This window comes from Pinus tabuliformis, chromosome 3_2 (assembly GCF_031772625.1).
Source record: "Pinus tabuliformis cultivar Carrire ecotype Pingquan chromosome 3_2, CPIR1, whole genome shotgun sequence".
In the NCBI taxonomy this organism is placed as follows: domain Eukaryota; kingdom Viridiplantae; phylum Streptophyta; class Pinopsida; order Pinales; family Pinaceae; genus Pinus; species Pinus tabuliformis.
In genome coordinates, this window is record NC_142302.1 from 557742487 (window position 1) to 557765863 (window position 23377).

At 41.8% G+C, this 23377-nt stretch overlaps 1 pseudogene; it reads left to right on the forward strand.

Annotated features, from left to right (window-relative positions):
• The first annotated feature begins 9684 nt into the window (after window positions 1-9684).
• On the forward strand, window positions 9685-13490 carry LOC149181742 (SEC12-like protein 1 pseudogene; annotated as a pseudogene).
• The last annotated feature ends 9887 nt before the right edge of the window (window positions 13491-23377 follow it).

Below are 23377 nucleotides of genomic sequence, written 5' to 3' on the forward strand. Positions count from 1 at the left end.
CCACATTTACAATTAGATATGGGTTTCTGCTGCAAGCTGAGTGTTTAAATGAACAAAATTGGCCTTTCTGGTACTTTGATGTCCTTCTTGAACAGGTAAATGTCGTGTTTATCTGCTCGAGGTTGTCCTTCTCATCCTTGGCCGTGCTGTTCTTTGAATGTGGTAGCTAAAATATTAACTGCGGAGAGTATTTGGTGAATGATCGCTTGCTTTCTCCTTCGTGCACACAAGACAGGCCGAAAACACCGAAACCATATGGAAAATGCGCGAGGGTCTGAGAATGAGTATCAGTCGTCGGATAGCTCGGACAGATGGTAGGGATTGGATCTGAGAGGGTTGTCGGGAGCAAATGAGAATGGATGAACGATGGCCATTGGATCGCGACGGGAATGATCCAACGGCTATCGGGCGACGGAGATGAGCGTAGGTTAACGAGTGGGAGGACGTACAGGATGGGCGGTAAGCGGTTTTCCCGCACCGCTTCAGAAGCTGTGGTGGTTTTTGTATGCGATGGAGCGATCCCATCAAGTTATGACGCGTGGCAAGCAAGTTCGGTAGGAAACCACCTTCCCCACTGACTAACGGACGAGCAGGTTGCAGCAGCGGGAGCAGGGGATACCGTTGGATCTACAAGAAATGATCGGACGGCGGTGGGTGAATGCGCACGTTTCGGGGCTAATGTGACAGAGACAACGACAGCGCGCAGCTAAATGGATATAGTCATGTGGATTTAGACCTTACGCCCGGGAGTTTGGGGAATATAGGTTTGTAAGAAAATTTAGCATAAAAGGAGGAATGGGGAGTTAACGAGTATAAACAGAGTGATAAGGAAAGGAGAGCTATGGTGCGAGGTCACACTATCGGGGTTTTATAACATTTAAACCCAGCACCTGGGGCTGACATAACATGGCTTTTACACTAACTACATGTATAAAACAGGGGTAGAACGGTTTTATGGAGAAAAGGGAAAAATAAAGGAGGAAGCGGGAAAAACTGCTGCAAGCCTTATACAACCAAAACCAGCACTGCTTAACCTGATCTTATCCATCAAATGTTGCAAAATGTAGCAGAGCTAACACTGGCTCCTTCTGGGGATGAGATCCTCCCTGTGAGGTCTCAAGAACCTGCAGATCAATGCTTTCCTGATGAAAACAAATTAGCCAAAATTCCTAGTGTTCCATTGGGCATGGAGTCTATTTTGCCTGCACAAAACTGATAAAAACAAAATATTTACAGCCTTTAAGGCCAAAAGACCTTAAACAACATAATTTTTTAGAAAACGCCCATTAACTGGGCCATCAAAAACTGCCTCTCCTCCCATACTTTTCAGTATGAAGGTGTTGTTCCCTTGAATCTGTGAAATGATGAAAGGCCCTATCCAGAAAGCATCAAATTTCCCATGATTGCCTTTCTTTTCTTTTAATGCATCCCACTTCAAAACCAAGTCACCAACCTAAAAATTATTTGTTTTTTCCTTCTTGTCAAAGGCTTCCTTGATCTTTCTCTGATTTGCTGCAGCCTTTTCAACCAGTTGTTCTCTGATCTGATGTATTTCTGCTAAATCAGTGATCCTACTTGCCATTTCCTCTTCCTCATTTTGTTCTGTTTGAAGGAATTTTTCCACAAGGAGAGTTAGCTGAATTAGAAATACAGCCTCAGTACCATATACCAGCTTGAAAGGAGAATTCCCTGTGGATTTTTTAATGGTCACTCTGTCAGCCCACAATGCATACTTGAGCTTTGAGTCCCAATTCTTTTTATTATCCTCTAACAGCTTTTTAATTATCCTGATCAGACTTTTATTAGAGGATTCTTCCAGACCATTTCCTTGTGGATAATATGAGGTGGAATGAACAAGTTTAATACCCATTGAATCACACATTTCCACCAATTCTTTTGCCCTGAAAGCTGCTGCATTGTCTATGACCAATTTGTGTGGACAACCAAATCTGTTGAAGATATTTTCTGTCAAAAAATTCATGACCACATTATGATCAGCCTTCCTAGTAGGGACTGCTTCAATCCACTTAGTGAAATAGTCAGTGGCTACTAATATCCATTTATGTTGGCCACTGGAATGTGGATTGATTTCTCCAATAAAATCCAAGCCCCACTGCTGAAAAGGTCCTTTTTCCTGAATTGGTTTTAGGGGCAGGGATTTCAACTGCTGTTTTCCTTCAAATCTTTGGCACCTGTCACAAGATTTAACAAAAACAAATACATCAGAAAATAAAGTGGGCCAATAGTACCCAGCTCTGAGAATTTTATGGGCTGTGGTTTTCCAATAATGGTGTCCTCCACACCCGCTGGAATGAAACTGCTGCATAACTTCTTTTGACGGTTTCTTGTCCAGACACCTCAAAAATATTCCAGATGGATCCCTCCAGTAGAGCAGATTTTCATTGATGCAATATTTAGCTACTCTAAGTTTTAAATTTCTAGCTTGACTTTGAGTAAATCCTGAAGAGATTTCTAGCTTCAACAAGAAATTAATTATTGCGGCATACCAACTACAAGAAGCTAGACTCTCGGCCACTCACTGCTTACCCTCTGGTTCAGTTGCTTCCTCTTCTTTATCTTTCTGACCATTTTATGCAATTGTGCATAGGAAATCAATATCTAAAGACCTGCAATTTTCTTTAGCCAATAACTTGGAAAGACCCTGACCTCTAACCAGTTTAGTGGGCTTCAGTTCTATATTAAATTCAATCAATTTTGCAATCCATTTTGCCCTTATTCCATCAACATCATGTTGTGTTAGGACATCTTTTATTGCAACAAAGGGTACATATGCAATCATCTTTGAATGCAAGATATAAAATCTGAAAGCTTTCAAGGATTTAATCCGAGCATATGCATGTTTTTCAATAATATCATACCTCAGTTCAGCATCCCTCAAATTCTTGCTGAAAAATGCTACTGGATGTTCTGAATCTTCTTCATCTTGCTGCAATAAAACTGCTGCAATGGTTTCTTCAGAAGCAAATGAGAATACATGAAACTCCTTGCTATAGTCTGGACCTATTAATGTGGGAGCCTCCATAATAGCTTTTTTGATGGAATCAAATGATTTTCTTGCTGCATCAGTCCATCTTACCTCTGACCCTTTCTTCAACATGGAGGTAATATGCTTCACTAATTCAACAAAATTTGGTATAAACCTCCTTACAAAATTAATTTTGCCCAGAAAGGACTGAATATCCTTCTTTGATCTAGGAACAGACAAGGTCTGTATTGCTTTTATTCTTTCTGGATCAATCTGAACACCTGCAACAAACACCACATGTCCTAATAGCTTGCCTTTTTCTAAAGCGAATTGTGATTTTTTGGGATTGACTGAAATTCCAAACCTCCTGCACTTCAGAAATACTTTTTTCAAATGCTGCAAATGACTTTGATGGCTGCTGGAGTAAATAGTTATGTCATCAAGGTAGATAAGGACAAATTTATCCTTCTCTCCCACAAATGCTATATCCATAGCTCTCTGAAAGGTGGCTCCATCATTCATCAACCCAAAAGGCATTTTGGCATACATAAAAGTGCCCCAAGGAGTGGTGAATGCAGTCTTTTCTTGATCATCTGGGTGCACAACAATCTGATTAAAGCCTAAAAAACCATCCAAGAAAGACATTACTTTGGCTCCTGAGACTTTTTGCAACAAATGCTCCATTTTCGGTAGGGGATAGTTGTCTTTCTTTGAGCATTTGTTTAAATTTCTGAAATCAACACACAATCTGATTTCTCCACTCTTCTTCCTTACTACCACTAAGTTGGCCACCCATTTTGAATATCTGAGAGGGACTATGATCTTAGCAGCCAACAATTTTTTAATTTCTTTTTCAATTAAAGGAAGAAGCATGGGATTTATCGGTCTCAACTTCTGTTTGAAAGGAATGGTGTCTTTCTCCAGAGGGATTTTATGCTGAATTATATTCTTATCATACGTTTTCAGATCACTATACTCCCAGGCAAACACATCAGCAAATTGCCTCATTAAATTGCAGTATTCAGCACTTTGATCAGCTGACAAATGAGTGGACAAATTTACATATCTAGGCTGACCTGGACTTCCTATATCATGCTTACAGACTGCAAATTGGTCTTCTTTTTGGGCAGCTTTGTAAGGCACATCATTCTGGTCAAACAGTCTTTCAAGAGGAATTAGACCCTTAGGAATATGGTTACTAGGAAGCTGGACAATGTTGTTTTTACCAATTTTATTTCTAAGCTGGGATTGGGGGATTTCTTGCAAGGCATCATTCTCTTAGTCAGTTTGCAATTCAGAAAAATCATCAATGACTTGAAGGAATCTATTTATCTCATCATCATCATCAAAAACTTTCCAATGGTGGACATTATCAGGCAAGGATGGTCTATACTTCACTTGGACTTCATAAACTAGTCTGGGAGGCATGGGAGGTATAAATAGACTAGCAGAAACAACAAGGGAATCAGCAAGATGATTTTGGGCTCTAGGAATATATGAAATACAGAAATAATCAAAAGAATCTCTGATTCTCCATACCTCATCTCTGTATGCTTTCAGCCTTGGGTGCTTTGCTTGAAAATTTTTATTCACTTGCTAAATGATCAAATCAGCATCTCCAAACACTTTTAGATTCTTGATTCCTCTGTCTTTTGCTGCATTAAGGCCCAATAATAGAGCTTCATATTCTGCTATGTTGTTTGTGACTTGGAAAACCAGCTTAAAAGACAGCTGAATGCTTTCTTTCGCTGGAGACACTAGCACTACCCCTGTTCCTGCAGTCTCCCTGGAACATGCTCCATCAAAGAACATCTCCCAAACCTGACTTCCTTGCTCTTCTTCGGCCTAAACTGTTGGTTTCCTGATTTGCATTGAAGCCTTATGAGATTCTTGTATTTGGAGAATACATGCTCCAAAATCAGTGTCCACTGCATATATGGGATGATTTGTAGGATTCTTCTCATCACCGATGATGTATGCCAGCTGTGCTTCTCTGTACAACCTCCTGCTTTCCCCTCCTGTCACACGGAATGAGTCAATCTTGCGGACAAGACAGACCTTCCTAGAATCTAAAGAAGACCTAGTGACAAGCAAGCCAATCACAAACTATCTTTCTCTAAATATGCCTTCATAAACAAAGGCAAACAAGTGTTTTAGGCCTACCTTAGGTCCAATGCAAGTTTGTGGAAGCCTTGCTCCTTCGATCCAAATGAGCTCCCTTGTTGCGAATCTGCAAACACAAACAAGCAAACAAATTAAATAGCACTGGAAAAGCCAATATCATAAAATATATTTAACATGAAAGTCAAGGAATTCATGAAACAAATGACATGAGACAATTTGTTGAGAAAAATGAATCTGATTGTATTAATTCAAATCAAAAGAATAACTTTACAACCTGTGCCTTAACGCTGTACAAGTTCCTCCCAGGGTCCAACAAGAAGTCTCCTCTACTTTGACAAGTTTCACTCTCTTCCCAATGAAGCCAAAAAGGTATGTGATCTCTCCTCTCAAGCTCAACTAGGAAGTCTCAATTCCACCAGCATTTACCCTAAAAAATGTTCAGCTTCTAACCTCCCCAGCAACCAGCCCAATGCCTGAATTTATAGTGCAATGGAGGGAAGTTACTAGGTCCTCCTTCAAAGGGATAAAACCCTCCTTCAAAGGGATAGCTCCTCTCATCAAGGGATTAGCTCCTTCTCTTTTGGGATGCATGAACCACCTAAGAGCGGCCAATCCACGTCAAAATTCCTTCTAGAATCATCTAGAATTAACCCAAAGTGAGTTTTTTAGAATAAACTTGCGCCTTTTTGACTTTCACAGGGGTCCTCACCCACACCTTTAGGGACAGAGTGGGCAGGTCCGCAGTTTTTGTAAACAGGAGGTGCGGGACTGCAGGCAACAGTGAGAGAAAGTGCGGAACTAGAGCTTTGTTGATTTTCAATTTCTTTCTCTCATTTTCAAAGCTTGACTTGAAGAGCTGAGGTCTGAGACTTGCTTAGGAGGACAATACAAGTGATGATAGACCCATACTGACTGCAAATAATCATGGTGATGATATTTTTGTGTAACACCTCCAAAAACTGGGACAATGGCATAAGATAGATCATTTTGTAGTGTCCCATCTAGTCTCTTAATCCACCCTCTGGACAACAGCATGCCAAATTTAGGAGGGACATCTGCCACCACAATATCCATAATCATACTCTTCATGGGCAGCTAAGTTAAGGTAATGGCCAGGTCTTTAATTAATCCTAGGCATTTCACTTTCCTTGAATCAAAAGAGAATAAATCATGATAGGGTCTGGTGATATCAAGGCCTAACTCTTCCATGACAACTTTAGGCATCAAATTGTGGCTGGCCCCTGTGTCTAGCAGGCAATTGTGGAGGATTTTATCATGAATGGTCAAGGAGACATAAAAAGATGGAGAATTATTATCAGCGGGTTCAATCATGGGGCTGAGCACAATGGCAGTTTTGTCATCTTGCAAATTGACAGAGTCAGTGGAGGTTTGTGTGGTTTCTAGCTCAAGGGCTTCAAGGATAGGTTTTCTAAATACTTCACTCTTCACCAACTCTACCAGAGGCATAGATATTTTCAATTTCTGAACTTCTGACTCAAAGTTGAAAGAAGAAGATGACTTATCAGAACTTTTTACCTCTTGAATTGGAGCTTTGAGGATGACTGGATCAACTGCTAGTCTTCTCTGCTTGATATTCTGTGGTTCTGTTTGGACAACAACTTTTTGTGCAGGATTCTCTTCGACATTTTTTTCATTTGACCTCAGGTTGTATCTCTGCTATTGTTCAGCTTGTAGGATAGCTTCTCTATCCCATTCTTGAGTGTCTTGTTCCTGCAGCAATGATTCTTCATAAGCAGCCAAAGTAAAAAATGCAGCACTGCCTTTATCTTCCATGCAGTGAATTTCATCCTCATCTTCTTCAAATTGTTCCTCCTCCATGACTACATTTTGGAAAGGAGCTTTAACTTTCTGATCTTCTTTTGATTCTTCACCCCTCTGCATAATTTGTAACTACTCATTTTCTCTTCTGAATGGATTGGGATTTCTTGGAGCAAATATGTTATGTCGCCTTGTTTTTGCTGAATTCTGCTCAACCTTTAGCTTAGAAATTTCAGCAACCAATGACTCTATCATCTTAGTCATTTTTTCCAATTTAGGCTCTGAAGATGATGCAGAGGAAGTAGAAGTCTGACCTCTCTGCCTCCTCCTGTCAGCTTGACTTTTGAGTTTTTCTGCAGCCATAATGTTAGATTCCACTTCTAATGCTGCATCCTGCATATCAGCTAGAGTGGCACATCTTCTTTCTCTCAATAACAGGCAGAAATCAGAGTCAAAAGCATTGGCATAAGTGAGTTTGGCAAAGGTAGGAGTAGGCTTTACCTCAGCTGGTATCTTACTATACATACGATTGAATCTTTTATTAAAATCAAGCAAAGATTCACCATTTTCCCTCTTCAGATTACCAAACTCAGTATGGTAATACAACAAGTCTTTTTTATCTCCCCAGTGCTTCAAAAATGCATCATCTAATGCTTCAATATCAGTTATAGATCTCTGGGGTAATTCTCTGAACCACTTCCTAGCCTCTCCATCAAGGCTCTGGACAAAAACTCTCATCCACACATCATTTTCACTTATATCTAAATTATCAGCATAACTGTAAAAAGCTTCAAGATGTTCTTCTGCTGTCACTCCCTCTATTCCAGTGAATTTAGGCATATATTTTTGATATTCTCCCACAGGCATAGGATTTAAAGGAACAAGCAAGACTAAAGGTCCATATCTAGCAGCAACAATTCTCTCAATCTTCGTGGGTGCTTGCTGTCCTGCCATAATTGGAATATGTGGAAGAATACTAGCAGATTGAATGGTAGGAAGTAATGTGATGGATGGCAAAGACAAAGGGATGTTTTGGACTGAATGGGAAGTTTTCTTTGGACTAAGATTCAAAGGGGAACTAACTGACAAAGGGGTTGTATTAATCTCTGAAGGGATTTCCTTATTAACAGTGCTGAGTTCTAAATCTTCAAACTGTATATCTTCAACAATAACTTTATCTTTCAGAGATGCATGAGATTTCTTAGGCTTACCTAATCCTGATGCCCCTTTCTGTGATGCTTTCTTTGATTTGATAGTCCTCTCGGGGTCAGGCACTGGTTCAGCTGGTGATTTCTGAGGATTTCTTCGAGCATGTCTCACAAACTAAGCCAGAACTTCAATGTGGAGTCGCCAAAGGATGGTCTTCCCCCAGTGGAGTCGCCAGATAGATGATTACAACCAGAAACTGTGTTCAAACCTTGTCTATCATCAAATCTTGAAACTGTGTCGTTCTCCCAGGGAAGCTGAGCTTCAATTCTCCTCTCCCCGGCAATGGTGCCAATTAATGTTATCACCCCAAGAAACTCTCCTAGGTTGTATCTCAGAGATGCTCAGGAACATTACAAACTCAACATAAAATGTTGGAAAATGGTGGATGAATGAAAGAAATTTTGTATATTCAAGCCACATAACCACTTCTATTCTGCTTTACCCCAGACATGGATGAACACCCCCAGACTACAAGGCTTTAGACCACCAATTACTCACATTTTAAAAGAAAATGTGATGATGGGGAATACTAATCACACCAGCAGTTGCACAGGACCCTGTGATGGCCAGCTGCAACCGGTTAAAAGGTCTGTAAATCTATTCTCTAATGCACAGACAGGATGACAACTCTCTGGCATTAAAACAACAGAAACCTGCATACATATTTGATAATACTAACTAGATTCTAGCAGAGAGGTGGGATGACAGCCCCTCTACTTTTAAGCATCAAGAGCAAATGAAAAATGCATACAGGCACAGCCTGGAACAAAGAAGAAGAAGAAGTGGAAAGTGAGCAATCAACAGCAATAGAAGCTTGTATTAGCTGGAAATGAAGAGCAGAAGTTGCAGGTGTCACAATAGTTGCAGTCTCCAGAAGTTGAAGTTTACACCAAAAATATATTCATCAACCTCATTACATCTTCTTTGTGGGTATATATGGAGGTTGGATACAAAAAATTTCTGTTAACCTATGCATGGAGGGGGTCATAACTGACCACCAACCACATTTACAATTAGATATGGGTTTCTGCTGCAAAATGAGTGTTTAAATGAACAAAATCGGCCTTTCTGGTACTTTGATGTCCTTCTTGAACAGGTAAATGTCATGTTTATCTGATTGAGGCTATCCTTCTCGTCCTTGGTCGTGTTGTTCTTTGAATGTGGTAGCTGAAATATTAACTGCGGAGAGTATTTGGTGAATGATCGCTTGCTTTCTCCTTCGCGCACACAGGACAGGCCGAAAACACCGAAACCATATGGCAAATGCACGAGGGTCTGAGAATGAGTATCAGCCATCGGATAGCTCAGACGGACGGTGGAGATTGGATCTGAGAGGGCTATCGGGAGCAAATGGGAATGGATGAACAATGGTCGTTGGATCGCGGCGGGAATGATCCAACGGCTATCGGGTGGCGGAGATGAGCGCAGGTTAACGAGCGGGAGGACGTACAGGATGGGCGGTAAGCGGTTTCCCCGCACCGCTTCGGAAGCTGTGGTGGTTTTCGTACGTGATGGAGCGATCCCGTCAGGTTATGACGCGTGGCAGGCAGGTCCGGTGGGAAACCGCCTTCCCCACTGACTAACGGATGAGCAGGTTGCGGCGGCAGGAGCAGCAGATACCGTTGGATCTGCGAGAAATGATCGGACGGTGGTGGGTGAATGCGCACGTTTTGGGGATGATGTGACAGAGACAGCGACAGCGCGCGGCTAAATGGATATAGTCATGTGGATTTAGACCTTGCGCCCGGGAGTTTGGGGAATATGGGTTTGTAAGAAAATTTAGCATAAAACGGAGGAATGGGGAGTTAACGAGTATAAACGGAGTGATAAGGAAAGGAGAGTTATGGTGCGAGGTCACACTATCGGGGTTTTATAACATTTAAACCCAGCACCTGGGGCTGACATAACACGGCTTTTACACTAACTGTAGGTGTAAAACAAGGGTAGAAGGGTTTTATGGAGAAAAGGGAAAAATAAAGGAGGAAGCAGGAAAAACTGTTGCAAGCCTTATACAACCAAAACCAGCACTGCTTAACCTGATCTTATCCATCAAATGTTGCAAAATGTAGCAGAGCTAACAAGACCATTAAATCCCCAGGCGCTCCCTTGATATGGACAATCATGCATCCAAAAGGCTCTAGACGTTCCCACCACATTGGTATGCATGCATCCAAGGACTTTTCTGCCCAGTGTTGTGCCTGTGTCTTTCGGATTTGAGCCACTTTTTCAGGCCCGGAGCTTAGGTCACTTCCCAAAACTGAGTGACACTTTCAAAATTCATAAATTATATGACCACAAGAATTACAAATCAGAACTGACTCCAGGACTAGGCCTGACCATCCCTAACCAAGACTGACATTTTGTCAAACATTTGTCATCAATTCAATCTCTGAGAAATGAATACAAGACAAAGCATAAACAAGTGATAACTCATATGAGGCTTAATACGAAGGATCACCACCCTCTTCCTTTAACTACTTTGACATCAATTAGGCCTTGCATCCATTATCATTTCAATTACAAGTAAATACATGAAATAACCATAACAATAACCAATCATATAACCATGCTTAAAGCCAACATTAACCATGTAAATAACAATGAGATAACAACCATTAAAGCCACATATTAATAAGTACAAAAGAAAGAGAACTTAGCTTTCATTAAGCATAGGAAAAGTCAACCCCCATGCCATATTCCAAGCATGAATGTGGGATCTCATGGATAAACCAATCCAAAAACAACCAATGGAATCGAAAGGTTAAACCAACTCCACCCTCACCAAACTGTGATCTCACCAAAATCGACATCGAGATCACAAAACCAAATCGAGCTTGCAATGCATCCAAACTCCACGACTATCCTTAAGGAAGTTTTTGTCTCCTTGTCTCTCAGGCTTTATCGCAATCCACACTGGATCACTAGGCCCTTAACTGAGACACCAATCTCTTAGGATTTACCGCAATCCACACCAGATCACTAGCCCCTAAACCAAGACTCCGCCCTCAGGCTTTACTGTGTATCCCACCAAAACTGGTCAAGGGATTCCTAGGTCTTTGGGAATTTTCCTGAGACCACCTCTGCCCTGGATTCCGAAACCATCCGGAAATTCCAAAGCTCAAAACTGAGAAATAATCCCATCACACCATGATTATCTAGAAAAAGGCAAGGCAAGGTTGAAAACCACAGTCATAACTCGACAAAACCATGCCATCGACAGCGAGAGAACCAAAAATTCATGCATGTCAAAACCAGCTAGGAAATCACACATGCAATATGTTACTTGCAAGTATTCCTATTGAAGTTACTTGATCTTACTCTTCCTTGCTTTATCTTTGCTTTCCTTCCTTCCCTTTGCTTGCTTTTCCTTATTTTCTCCAAATCTAAAATGCTATAAGAAAACTTTGTGTCTGTTAGAGTCAGTCTTTACATCCCTCCATCAACGATCATTTCTCTTTTTGCATTTCACTTTTAGGTGTCTTGCTCGATTCACTCAGTTGCATTCCATTAGGGGCATGCCATAATCTGATGGAAGGGCCTTGTCACTCATTACCCCTCATGCCTTATCCTGTTGGCTCAGGTCTGTTCATCAAATCAATTTTAAGGTCATTTACAGTCCTGTTTGATGTCTAGGTCAGCAAAGAGTTATTTTAGTCATTAGGTCTAGGGTTTAATGCTAGCAGGCCAGAGGGAGGATCAGAATAAGTTTTCATCGCAAAATTTCGTTGTTATATTGCTTGATCGTGACTTGTCTTCAAAACCCTATTTTGAAGACAGTCGTCATTTTGTTCTTTGTAATAAATGTCATGTACATTTTTCAAGTTTCCAGTTGTCAAAATCTCCAGGCGCAGCCCTGGTCATCCTTTGCCGTATTCAAAATCAGTCATCCCTGCAAAATTTGACAAAAAGTTTCATCATTCAAGTTCAAAAGTCAGAGGAAACAAAGGAACAAAGTTTGTTTTAAAATGTGAAAAGAGCTGAAGCCAAAACTTTACAAAAATGGGTTTGTACGAAGCAAAAATCAAGTTCTCAATTATATGAGGTAATTCCATTATTTTTACAACCAATTTGCGTGCCAAAGACATCACAGAAAGTCGAGTATAAATGTGGAGGAACAAAATCATGGTTTGAAACTGGGACTGTGCATTGTAGTTGTGTGTGCGGCGCATTGGGAGCAGGCGCGGTGCATAGGCACGACGCGACGCACATAAGCATTTTCCACAGTGCATTTTTCCTCTGGCGAGGCACATCCAGGTGACGTGGCACACTGGGCTTGTGTGCGGCGCACAAAGCCTCAAAGACAAAAATTTATCACAGCTTCAATAAAAATCAAAACAATTTCATTTCTTCTGCTCCAAGCAGGTTTTTCGAATTGGATGGAAATTCAAAACTGAACATATCGGATATGGTTTTGTCTCCTATGCAAGAGATAGGACCTCAAAAGTGCCTTGCATTTAGTGCTAATGGATCGAAGCTTGCTACTGGAGGAGAGGATGGACACCTTCGCATCTTTGAATGGCCCAACTTGCAAGTTTTACTTGGTCAACCAAAAACCCACAGTTCATTTAAAGACTTAGATTTCAGCCTGGACTCGGCTTTTCTTGCTTCAACATCAAATGACGGCCCTGCAAGAGTATGGGACATCATAAAGGCTGCACCATTAGCTACTTTAACACGTGATCAGGGTGAGAGTATTGACTTTTGTAGATTTTCTCGAGATGGAACCAAGCCATTCCTTTTCTGCATTGTAACAAAAGGCAATTAACTACAGTCTAATTCAGGTGGAAAATCAAGAATTGCAGTCTGGGACATTACTACATGGAGAAAGTTAGGAGGGAAGAAGTTTCTGGACAATCCGATCACTGCATTTGGCATCAGTCGGAATGGAAAATTCCTTTCTATAGGAAGCACCAAGGGAGATATCTCTATAGTTGATGTGCGAAAAATGCAAGTGCAGCATTCTATTAAAAGAGCTCACCCTGGTGCGGTTATCACATCAATAGAATTTGCCTCTAATGGAAGAGCTTTATTGTCAGTATCACCTGAATGGGCCGCAAGAGTTAATCCAATTCCTTGCAAAAGAGATTGGAAAGATTGGGAGATATATCTGTTACTGCTCACAATGGTCTTAATTTCTGTCATTTTGTTCTACATATTTGTTTTTGAGCATTCAGATTCGTTTTGGAATTTTCCTCTAGGAAGGAAACAACCTGCAAGACCTCCCATTGAAGCAATTCTTGGTGATCTGATGATCAGAATATCTCGTGAAAGACGATGGCACCCAAAACTCTCTATGGAATCAGTTTTTGACCTCATATTTATGTTGTGTATGTTTAAAGGGAGAAATTGCAGCTGGGATCGTTCATTGACAATACGATTTCCCCTTTATTAAAGGCAAAATCTTAGTTCAAAACCATTTTTATTAAGAATTAGTTTTTATTCAAATGGCAAAAAGGAAAGCGAACAGTCAAAGACCGAATGCCTAAATTTAAAACGAAGACATCTACCATAGCAGAGAAATAGGATTGGATGGTCTATTTTTGTTTTCAGTTGCGATTCAGAAGGTCTGCGCTACAGGTTCTACCTACTCATTGGTCATCAAACAGATTTCATATTGAACGCTGCTCCCTTTCAGAACAAATGGTTGGCTCTTCAACTTTTGTTTGTTAATGATGATTAAACAATTCCTTATTTTGGTCGATCTGTTTTCAACATTTGAGTCTATTTATTGTATTGAGAATCATTTGTAAAGGGTCTGAGTTCTGGGAAAGGTGTGGAAGAAAAACTCAGCGCTTCACTGTACAGTTTGGCAAGGAAATTAATGAAATGATGCAGCTCTGATTCATGAGATTCATGTGGTATGAGTTTAGCATATGTCTCTTCTTTCTGTTTCATATGTATTTTGTTATGTTTTACCGTTCATTCATAAACATTTCCAGTTGAATGTTTTTAAGTAAGAAAGGTAGAATCCAGTTTATTGCTCTGCCTTGGAAAAGCATTCATGCTCTGTGTGTCTTCTTCTGTTTGAAAAGGATTCATTTATTATGCCCTTTTCAAACTCTCAACAGTCCTTCCACTCCATATTATTTCAATTTGATTGCTAAACCTCTTTCCTATCTTGCCTCACGAAATACTCTGTGTCTTTGACTTAATTACCCAGCTCATGTTGTCCTTTGTCCCATAAAGCCCTGAAAAATTCAGTCATTCATTAAATTACCTCTTTCATATTTATTTACTAGCCTAAAATCAGTATCCATTATCCATTTAAGTCATCTCAAACCCCATCGAATATTTTTACTGAGATTGACCCGGAGAGAGCCCTCTCTTCTCCTCGTAGGGCTAGCTACGAGGCTAAGCGTGGTTTGATGTGGACCTAGAAGCTTACCTTTTCAGCATGAGGTAAATCTAGGCTCTAACAGTGTCCAAGAGTGTTAGAGAGAGAGAGAATAATGAGAGAGCTCCAAAACTGAATCGAAAAAAGGTAGCAACTGATACTCATAAGCCTTTTTATCAATTAGGCCTCCATTTTCTTCATTTTCCATTATTTTCCTTCATTTTCCTCCTCACATGCAACATGTGACCTTTCACCTTCCTTTTCTCCTATTTTCCTTTTTTCATAAATAAATGTGTCAAAAATGCCTTTTTTCCTTTTTAATGCTTTAGCCATTTCCTTTGCCAATTTACTTAGCCATAATCACATCCATTGATGCCCACTAGGATATATTTTCCCAACATTCAACTTGGAATAAGTGTCCCTTAATCGTGGTCATATTTTGCCTTTATTACATGAACTTTTAAACAAGGTCTATTAGAGACCCCTCCCCCTTGGGGAACACCGTCCTCTATGTTAAACCACACCAAGGCCTCAACAAAACCATTGAAAAGAAAAAATATTTCCCATGGAGCTTTATAAATTAGCTCATTGCAGTATTTACAATGAGTGAACTGATCAAAAGAAAAACATCACGACAACATGACAAGATAACAACCATACCGCTTATTGGAGCTTTATAACTTAGCTCATGGTGGTATTTACATTCATATACATATGTGCATATGCCAAAACATCAACAAAACATTTTCCAAACATATACCAAACATTATACCGAAACTTCTTTGCCTCCACCGACAAACAAAGAAGGATACATTGCCCGCATCTGATCTACCATCTCCCATGTAGCTTCTTTGGGCCTAAAGTGCTTCCACTGCACTTTAACTTGCTCTATGGCTCTGTTGTTGAGCATGAGATGCTTCCGCTGCAATATGCAATGAGGCTTTGGGTAGAATTCTCCTTCTTTCTCCACCTGCAATACATACCAATCAATAACATGATCAACATCCTTTATATACCTCTTAAGCAATGAAACATAGAAAACACCATGGAATTTCACTGTCGGAGGCAGTGCAAGTCGATAGGCCACTGGTCTAATCCTCTCAAGGATCTCAAAAGGCCTGCAATACAATGATGCCAACCTGGCACATGATCTAATCATCGAAGAGCTCTTCTTGGGCTTGATGCGCAGATACACATGCTCCCCAACCTAAAACTCCTTTAATGCCCTGTGCTGATTTGCATAACTCTTACGTATATCCTATGCTACCTTTAGATTCTTCTTTATAACTTGCATTTCCTGTTCCATGTCTGCCAAAATATTCAGTCCAATATGTACCCTATTCACTGGGTCACTCCAACTAATGGGAGTATTACAACTCCTCCCATACAGTCCTCCTCTTTTTCCTTTGCGACAACCTCTAGGAGGCTTGCCCTAGGTGCCACAGGCCTTAAGGGCCTCTCTTTTCCCTAGCGTAGGCCTAATATGCCTTCATTGCCCTAGCCACAAACCTATTTGGACTTGTTCTACCCTCTCTATCCCTTTTCCTTTCCTCCCTTGCCCTATTCAGTAATTGCATTGGGTTATCATTTGTCTTTGTCTCTAACACTTGGTGGTTGCAGGAAGTCACTCCATTAGAGGAATTTTGGGCAAGTTCTCAATTCATCTCCAAGGCCAAGAGGCCTATTGGTCTTCTTCCTAAACCCTTTACTTCCTCACTGTTTTGCTAGAAACATTGATCATTTGATAACAATGGTAAAATATCCATCTAAGTGGCATAAATATTAATTTACAAGTTTCCTAACATATTGCTAAGTCACTTGCATCAATTGGGCATTCACTTTTGGGCTTGTTTCATGAAAATTTGATGACTGTCATAAGCATAATAAGGTCTAATCATAACAATGGCATTGACATCTAAAAGAGCGTAATTTTTTGAGAATATTGTGTTGGAAAAGTAGTTTAGCATTTGGGTTGCCACATTTGCATTTTGCACTCATATGCATTTCAAAATTTGCATTATAATGTGCTCTAATTGAAAAATACTTACTATTGTCATAAAATTGAGCATAAGTGGCATGAGGTTCCTAGCATTGGTTCATTGATAAACATAACTCATTGTGAAAAAAATTGGTTACATTAAATTGTTTATGTGATTTGACAATTGTTTAGATTGTTATATTGCTTAAGAGTACTAACACATTAGTTTCTTATGAGCTCATAATCCTAAAGATCATAATTGTGCACCCAATAACTCACTCATAAAAGCACCTAATATCAAGATTTATAATCTCCTTGAATGGCAAACATTGTTCAATTGGCATGTATTGTTCTTTTACATTAGCATTGTGATACCTAGTTAACATAACTTAAAGAATTGCTAATTGAGAACATAAATCATCTAAATTGTCTATCTCTTGAGCAATCTCTTATTGGCATTGTTTGCATTGTCTCTAAAGAACCTTGGTTAATTATTTAAGTAATATTGTCGATAAATACTCTAATCTATTAGCTATTATTGTCATTGGATTTATTGTTCATGTGAATGTTAATGCTATCTTTGACATATTGGTGAAATTAGCATAAAGAGCATTAATCTTGTTTCTTGTTTGGTACTTTGAGCAATTATCTCTCGGTCTCATAAATATATTTTTTGAGCACTGTTGAATGTGAGCACTTACCTTGTGGTTAATATTTGTCTTTCATTTATTATTAAGTATTCTTTGTCATAAGATCAATTATAACTAAGTACTTAAAGTCATAAATAATCCTAACTCAAGAGCACTCAATAAATTTGCATATGCATCCTATTCCTAGACTTGCATTAATTAATTAACCTCCAAGCCTAAGCTTGGTTGATAGAAATATAGGAAAAACCTTCATCTTGTAGCTTGCGAAGGATATAATTTCTCTAGTGGTTAACATGGTGACCTTGTAGTCATCAGAGCCACAGTCTCTGCAGCGTCGGAGGCACCGGGTATGTTAGATTTCTAGGGGAGGTATTGTTAACCAAGCCTTTGCTTTCTTCACCTTGACTGCCGTGGCGTACTCATTCTTATGCTGCAACTTCTTCCATGTGTCAATTGATGAAGTCTTCTCGACGAACAACTACGTATTGTTCACCCTTTGTTCGCTGATCACACTCAGCGTGTGCTGCTTTCGAGCCTGAAGTTCTGTGATCACACCTACCTACAAGGTGTGAAGGGCTTCACTTGGAAGCTTGGCCAAGTTCGACCCAACCTCTGTTAACCCATGCTAAAAAATAGCAGAAAATTACTAGTCGAAAATCTAGAAATTTGAGAACTAGTGAGCTAGTAAATCTATGAAATGCCTAACCTAATCAAGTGAAAACGCAATGGGGTAATTTTTGTTATGAACTATAATTTTTTTGTGATCTAATGCAAGTGGAACCAAATCGATTGAAGCTCGTTAGCATGCTCTAAAAATAGCAGAAATTTATTGTTCTTTGCCACAAAGAATTTTTGGAAATCGAGATTTGGGAATAAGAAATCTAATCCAGGTAGCTCAATGATCAATATGACCTTCCAAATCTTTTCCAAGTATGAAATGATTCTTGTGATCCTGCAAAAGAACTTAAATCAACCATTTAACCCAATCCTACAACAAGAAATCATTAATACTAAATGCAGAAATAGAAAGAAATAAAAATAAGAGATGCATGTGAATAAGAAGTGAAAAAAAAAATGATACAAAAGGGCTCTGAGGCTCCTTGGATGGCCAAGCCCAAGGAAATCAGAGACCTATGGAGGAGAAAAAAATTCAGAAGTTGAACATGATCCGGATTTAAACAGGAACGCAACAAATTACAGAGATAACCATATACACAAAGATGCAGCGGAAATAATACTTCATTTCATTAATGGAAAATACTCAAATATGCTTACAATAGAAATGGAAATAAACTAGCTAGGGCGATGGTAGCTTATCTCTGAGAAGAGATGTGATGGCTACATGCCTCTGAACTGTCTTACAATGAGGCTCGGAGGCCTATTTATTGTTGAGAAACAATAGAAAACCCTTCACATTCCAAAACCTAACCCTAGAAGATGAAACGCCAAATTGTGGGCCCCGTTTTTGGGTAAGTTGGTACATCAACTTCCCGGGGTCGCGAATTGGTCATACTATCTCCGTTTGACGTGCATGATAGCCCGTTGGAAAGATCTCTCCGAGGACTACGACAGAAAAGACGATTTTTATCAGAAAAATCGCTGCGGTAGATTTCCCAAAAAACGTCGTTTAGGGCCTCAAAACGGCTCCGGAAGTTCAGGACCCGAAAAACTGCTAAAAATAGTAAGTTGTGCTACAATTAAGGAAACTGAAAATGCCGAGAAAGACAATGGTGGGGGTCCAGGTGGACTTGGCAGGTGGCCACCAATATCCACCTGGATCATTCCTCCCCCCTTAGGAAGCAATGGTCCCCATTGCGTTGAGATCCTCCATGAGATGAGGAAACTTCTGCTGAACTTGTTCCCTGGTGAGCCACTTGCCCTGCTGAAGGAGTTGGCCTGCTTTGAAAACTCGATACAGTTGGATATTCTGTTGGCGAGTGTTCTTGATCTGTGTGTCCATGATCCGATCAGTTGCAGCTTGTTCCATGCAATCTGGATTTAATTCTGTGGGTTTGAGCTGTTCTGCAATGTCGGATGTGTCTAGCAATGGTGGAAAGTATGGCCGAAGGCGGTCCACATTGAACACTGGGTGCAGGCCAAGGAATGGGGGAATGCTGAGCTCAAATGCATTGTCTCCCATAGCCTTAGTAATGGTGTAAGGACCATATCGGAGTGGTCTCAATTTCCGATAGGCTCCAGTAAGGTGTTCCTTTTGCAAATGCAACCAGACTTTGTCGCCCACCTAAAACTTGTGTGGCACCCGATGTTGATCATGTCGCTGCTTGTACTTGGCATTTAATTTCTCAAGAATTTCATGGACCTGCTGGCGAATATGTTGGATGCGCTCAATGAAGCTGGTGGCCTTATCTGTTTCGGACTGGACATGAGCTGAATTCATGTGAGTAGCTGCAAGTGGCATGGCCACATCAATGGGGCATAGTGGCTAGAATCCCAAACCCACCTGAAAAGGGCTATGGCCAGTGGAGCTGTGAAGAGCTCGGTTGTAGCTATGCTGAACATAGGGGAGGCTCTCGTCCCATGTGCGTGGATGCTTTGAGTTATACATGCGCAGAATGTGCACAATCATCCTATTGACAACCTCTGTCTGGCCATCAGTTTGAGGATGGAAGGCTGTGGACTTCGTGAGTTTGGTGTCCATCATTGACCAGAGACTGGACCAAAATGTGCTGAGAAACCGACTGTCCCGATCTGAGATGATAGACTGTGGGATCCCAAAGTGCACCCACACTCGTTCAAAGAAGAGTTTAGCAGTGGCTTCTGCTGTGATATTCTTCTTGCAGGCCATCATAATGGCCATCTTTGAGAACCTGTCGACGACCACAAAAACACAGTCATTTCCATGCTTAGTGGAAGGAAGGCCTGACATGTAATCCATGGAGATGGATTCCCAAGGTCGACTAGGGGTAGGCAACGGGGTGTAGAGGCCTTGCTTCTTAATGGTCGGTTTGGCAATGGCACAGGCAGTACATGATCGGATGTACTTCCCAACATCCTGTCGAAGATTCGGCCAATAGAAATAATTTTGCAGTACTGCCACTGTTTTCTCGACCCCGAAATGCCCAGCAGCCCGACTGTAGTGTGCTTCCCAAATCATCTTGGCACGCTCGCTTGAAGGAACACCAAGGTGACCGAGGTGGCATAATAGGGCATCCTGGAGGTGAAAATCTGCAACCTGCCGACCCTGCAAGAGTGTCTGGTATGTGTGGCCGAATTCTGGGTCGCTTTTGTAGAGAAGTGGCCAATCAGAAGTCTCGTGCCCGCAGGAGTTGAGCACGGTGGTTAGCGCCATGATCGGTGGTCGACTGAGGCAATCTGCAACATTATTGGTGCTGCCCTTTTTGTACTTGATATTCAAGTGAAACTGTTGCAGGTATGTAGACCACTTCTGATGGCGATCATTTTGCAATTTCCCTTGGGTCTGTATGAACTGCAGAGGTCGGTGGTCTGTGTGGATGACCGTTTCCTTCCCCAAAATGTAATGCTTCCATTGTCGGCAGGCCTGTACAATGGAATACATCTCTTTATCATAAGTGGGGTACTTCCGGACTGTGTCTGAAAGTGTTTCACTGTGATATGCCACTGGATGTCCATGTTGAGTAAGGACTGCCCCAATAGCATAGTCAGAGGCATCTGTCTCGACCTCAAATGGTTGTTGTAAATCTGGTAACGCGAGCACTGGTGCCGTGCAGAGGCGATCCTTCAACTCCCTGAATGCCTTCTGTTGAGATTCAGACCAAAAGAATTTTGCTTTCGCCCCGCCCTTGGTGACTTGACTCAAGTGCCAAGAAATATGAGAAAACCCCAACACAAACCTGCGGTAGAAGTTGGCAAGACCTAGAAAGCTGCGTAGCTCTGTTAGAGTGGTTGGAGAGGGCCAATCCCGAATGACTTGGACCTTGGCTGGATCGACATGCACCCCCTGTTCATCAATGATGTATCCCAGATACTGAACCTCGGTCATGCCAAAAGTGCATTTCTCCAAATTGGCACATAGCTTGTGTTGCCGCAGTGTTTGGAGAACCTGTCGGATGTGGTGGAGGTGCTCTTCCCAACTTTGGCTGAAGATCAGAATGTCATCCAAGTATACTACTACAAAGGAGTTGGTGAATGGCCGCAAGATGTCATCCATTAGCCTCATAAAGGTTGCAGGAGCATTCGTCAATCCGAAAGGCATGACCAACCATTCGAAGAGGCCCTCCTTGGATTTGAAGGCAGTCTTCCACACATCTGAGGGTTCGATTGGTACCTGGTGATATCCTGACTTCAGATCGATCTTGCTGAAATATTTCGCCCCCTTTAGTTGGTCTAGGAGGTCATCAATCCGTGGGATCGGGTACCTATTACGGACAGTGATCTTGTTCAGCGCCCGATAGTCAATACAGAGTCTCCACGTCCCATCCTTCTTCTGTACCAACACGATCGGGCTCCCACAGGGCGATGAACTCGGACGGATGTGAACTTTCTGCAGGAGCTCCTGAATCTGCCTCTTGATTTCATCGTTCTCCAGAACGGAGCGCCGATAAATTGGTCCATTGGGTAGCGGTGCACCTGGGGTTAGATCGATGGAGTGCTTGACTTGACAGTGCAGAGGAACCCCTGCCGGGGAGGTGAAGATGTCCTCGTACTCCTCCACAATCTTGTCCATCTGTAGTTGTCGTGCAGAGGGGCCCCGTTTGGAGGCCGCGTCCACTGTCTTCTTCTTTCCTTGAGGGCGTATCATCAGGAAAACAAATTTCCTGGTTTTGGAAATGATCTTACTGCATTGTTTTGCAGTAATCAAAGAGAGGGCGGCAGGTGGTGCTACCTCTGGTATCCTGAACAACTTATTTCCCAATGTAATAATAACTGCACGGGGCCTCGATTCATACACAGCATGTCGCTTCCACAAGTATGGTTGTCCTAGTAATACATCACAAACTTCAAGGGGAGCAATGTCACACAATACCTCATCCGTGAAGGGCTTGATGTTGTATGGAAGGCGACACTGCTGGCTCACGCGAAGATCTCGTCCTTGGTGAAGCCACCCAATGGTGTATGGTTGTGGATGTGATGTGGTCGGTAAGCCCAACCGCTTCACGACCTCTGCCGAAATGAGGTTCTTTTGACTCCCGCTATCAATAATGAACTGTATCGGGGAGCCCTTTACCCACATCTGGGAGTGGAAGAGATGCTCCTCCTCCTCTGGATCTTCGGGTTCATTTTTCTGGATCTTTGCGGTAGCAACAGTGGCGCTGGGGTCTGCATCAATGATCTGTTTCCCTTTTTCATACCCCTTATCGGGTTCTGACTCCGTGTCGGAACATGCATCTGATTCTGAAACCTTTAGCTCAGCCACCAGTGACTGCTTGGCCCGACACTAACTTGTGTTGTGAGTGGAGCTCTTATGGAACTCGCACCATTTTCCAGTGTCCTTTCTTGGCTTCACGGCGCTGTTCTTTGCTTGCAGCTTCGGCTGGTTGTCTTGGGCTGTCCCGCCTTGGATTTGTCCTTTGTTCTGTGGTTTAGGGGCACCTTTCCCCTGCTTTGGATTCGCAGATCCAAAGTCTCGCTTCTTTTGTTTAAACTTCTGCTCGACCTTGACGACATACCGGTATGCTGCGCCGAGCGAGGGGATGTTTAGGAATTGTATTTCTTCCTGGATGTACTTGTGTAGGCAGCCACGGTATTTGAGTATCAAATGTTGCTCCGAATCCTTGATACCCAACTTTGTGCGAAGGGTATGGAAAAGATTGGTGAACTCCGGCACGTCTTGGTCCCTTCCCTGCCGCAGCGTGGTCCACTTTATGTATTCATCCTCATAGCTCCCGACAGGGTAGTACTGCTCCTTGATAGCATCCCGGAACGAATCCCAGGTGGGTGCGGCTGAAAATAGTGAGCCAGTACTTTCATCCTTCTGCTCGCAGTAGGTTTCCCACCAGTCCTTGACGTGGGGGGCTGCTTTGAGGAGAGCAAAAACAATCTTTTCCCGACTCGAAAATTCATGAACAAAAAAATAACCCTCTAGAAGATTTAACCATTTATCTACGGCATCTGCGTCTATCTGACCTTCGAATATGGGGATTTCAAAATTAACTTGTACCTTAAAGGGTGTGGCATTTCCAGAGTAGCTGCTGGAAGCCGATGCGTTGCTTCTCGGTAGCCGCTGAAGGATCTGGGCAAAACTGTCCATCATCGCGTTCCGTTGTCGCTCGAGGGCTTCTTCGAGCAAGATTTTGATGGGATCTCCTGCCCCCTCGTCTTTCTTCTCGTCCGCCATGGGAGGCCGTCGGGATTTGCGAGGCTGGTCTTGCAAAGGT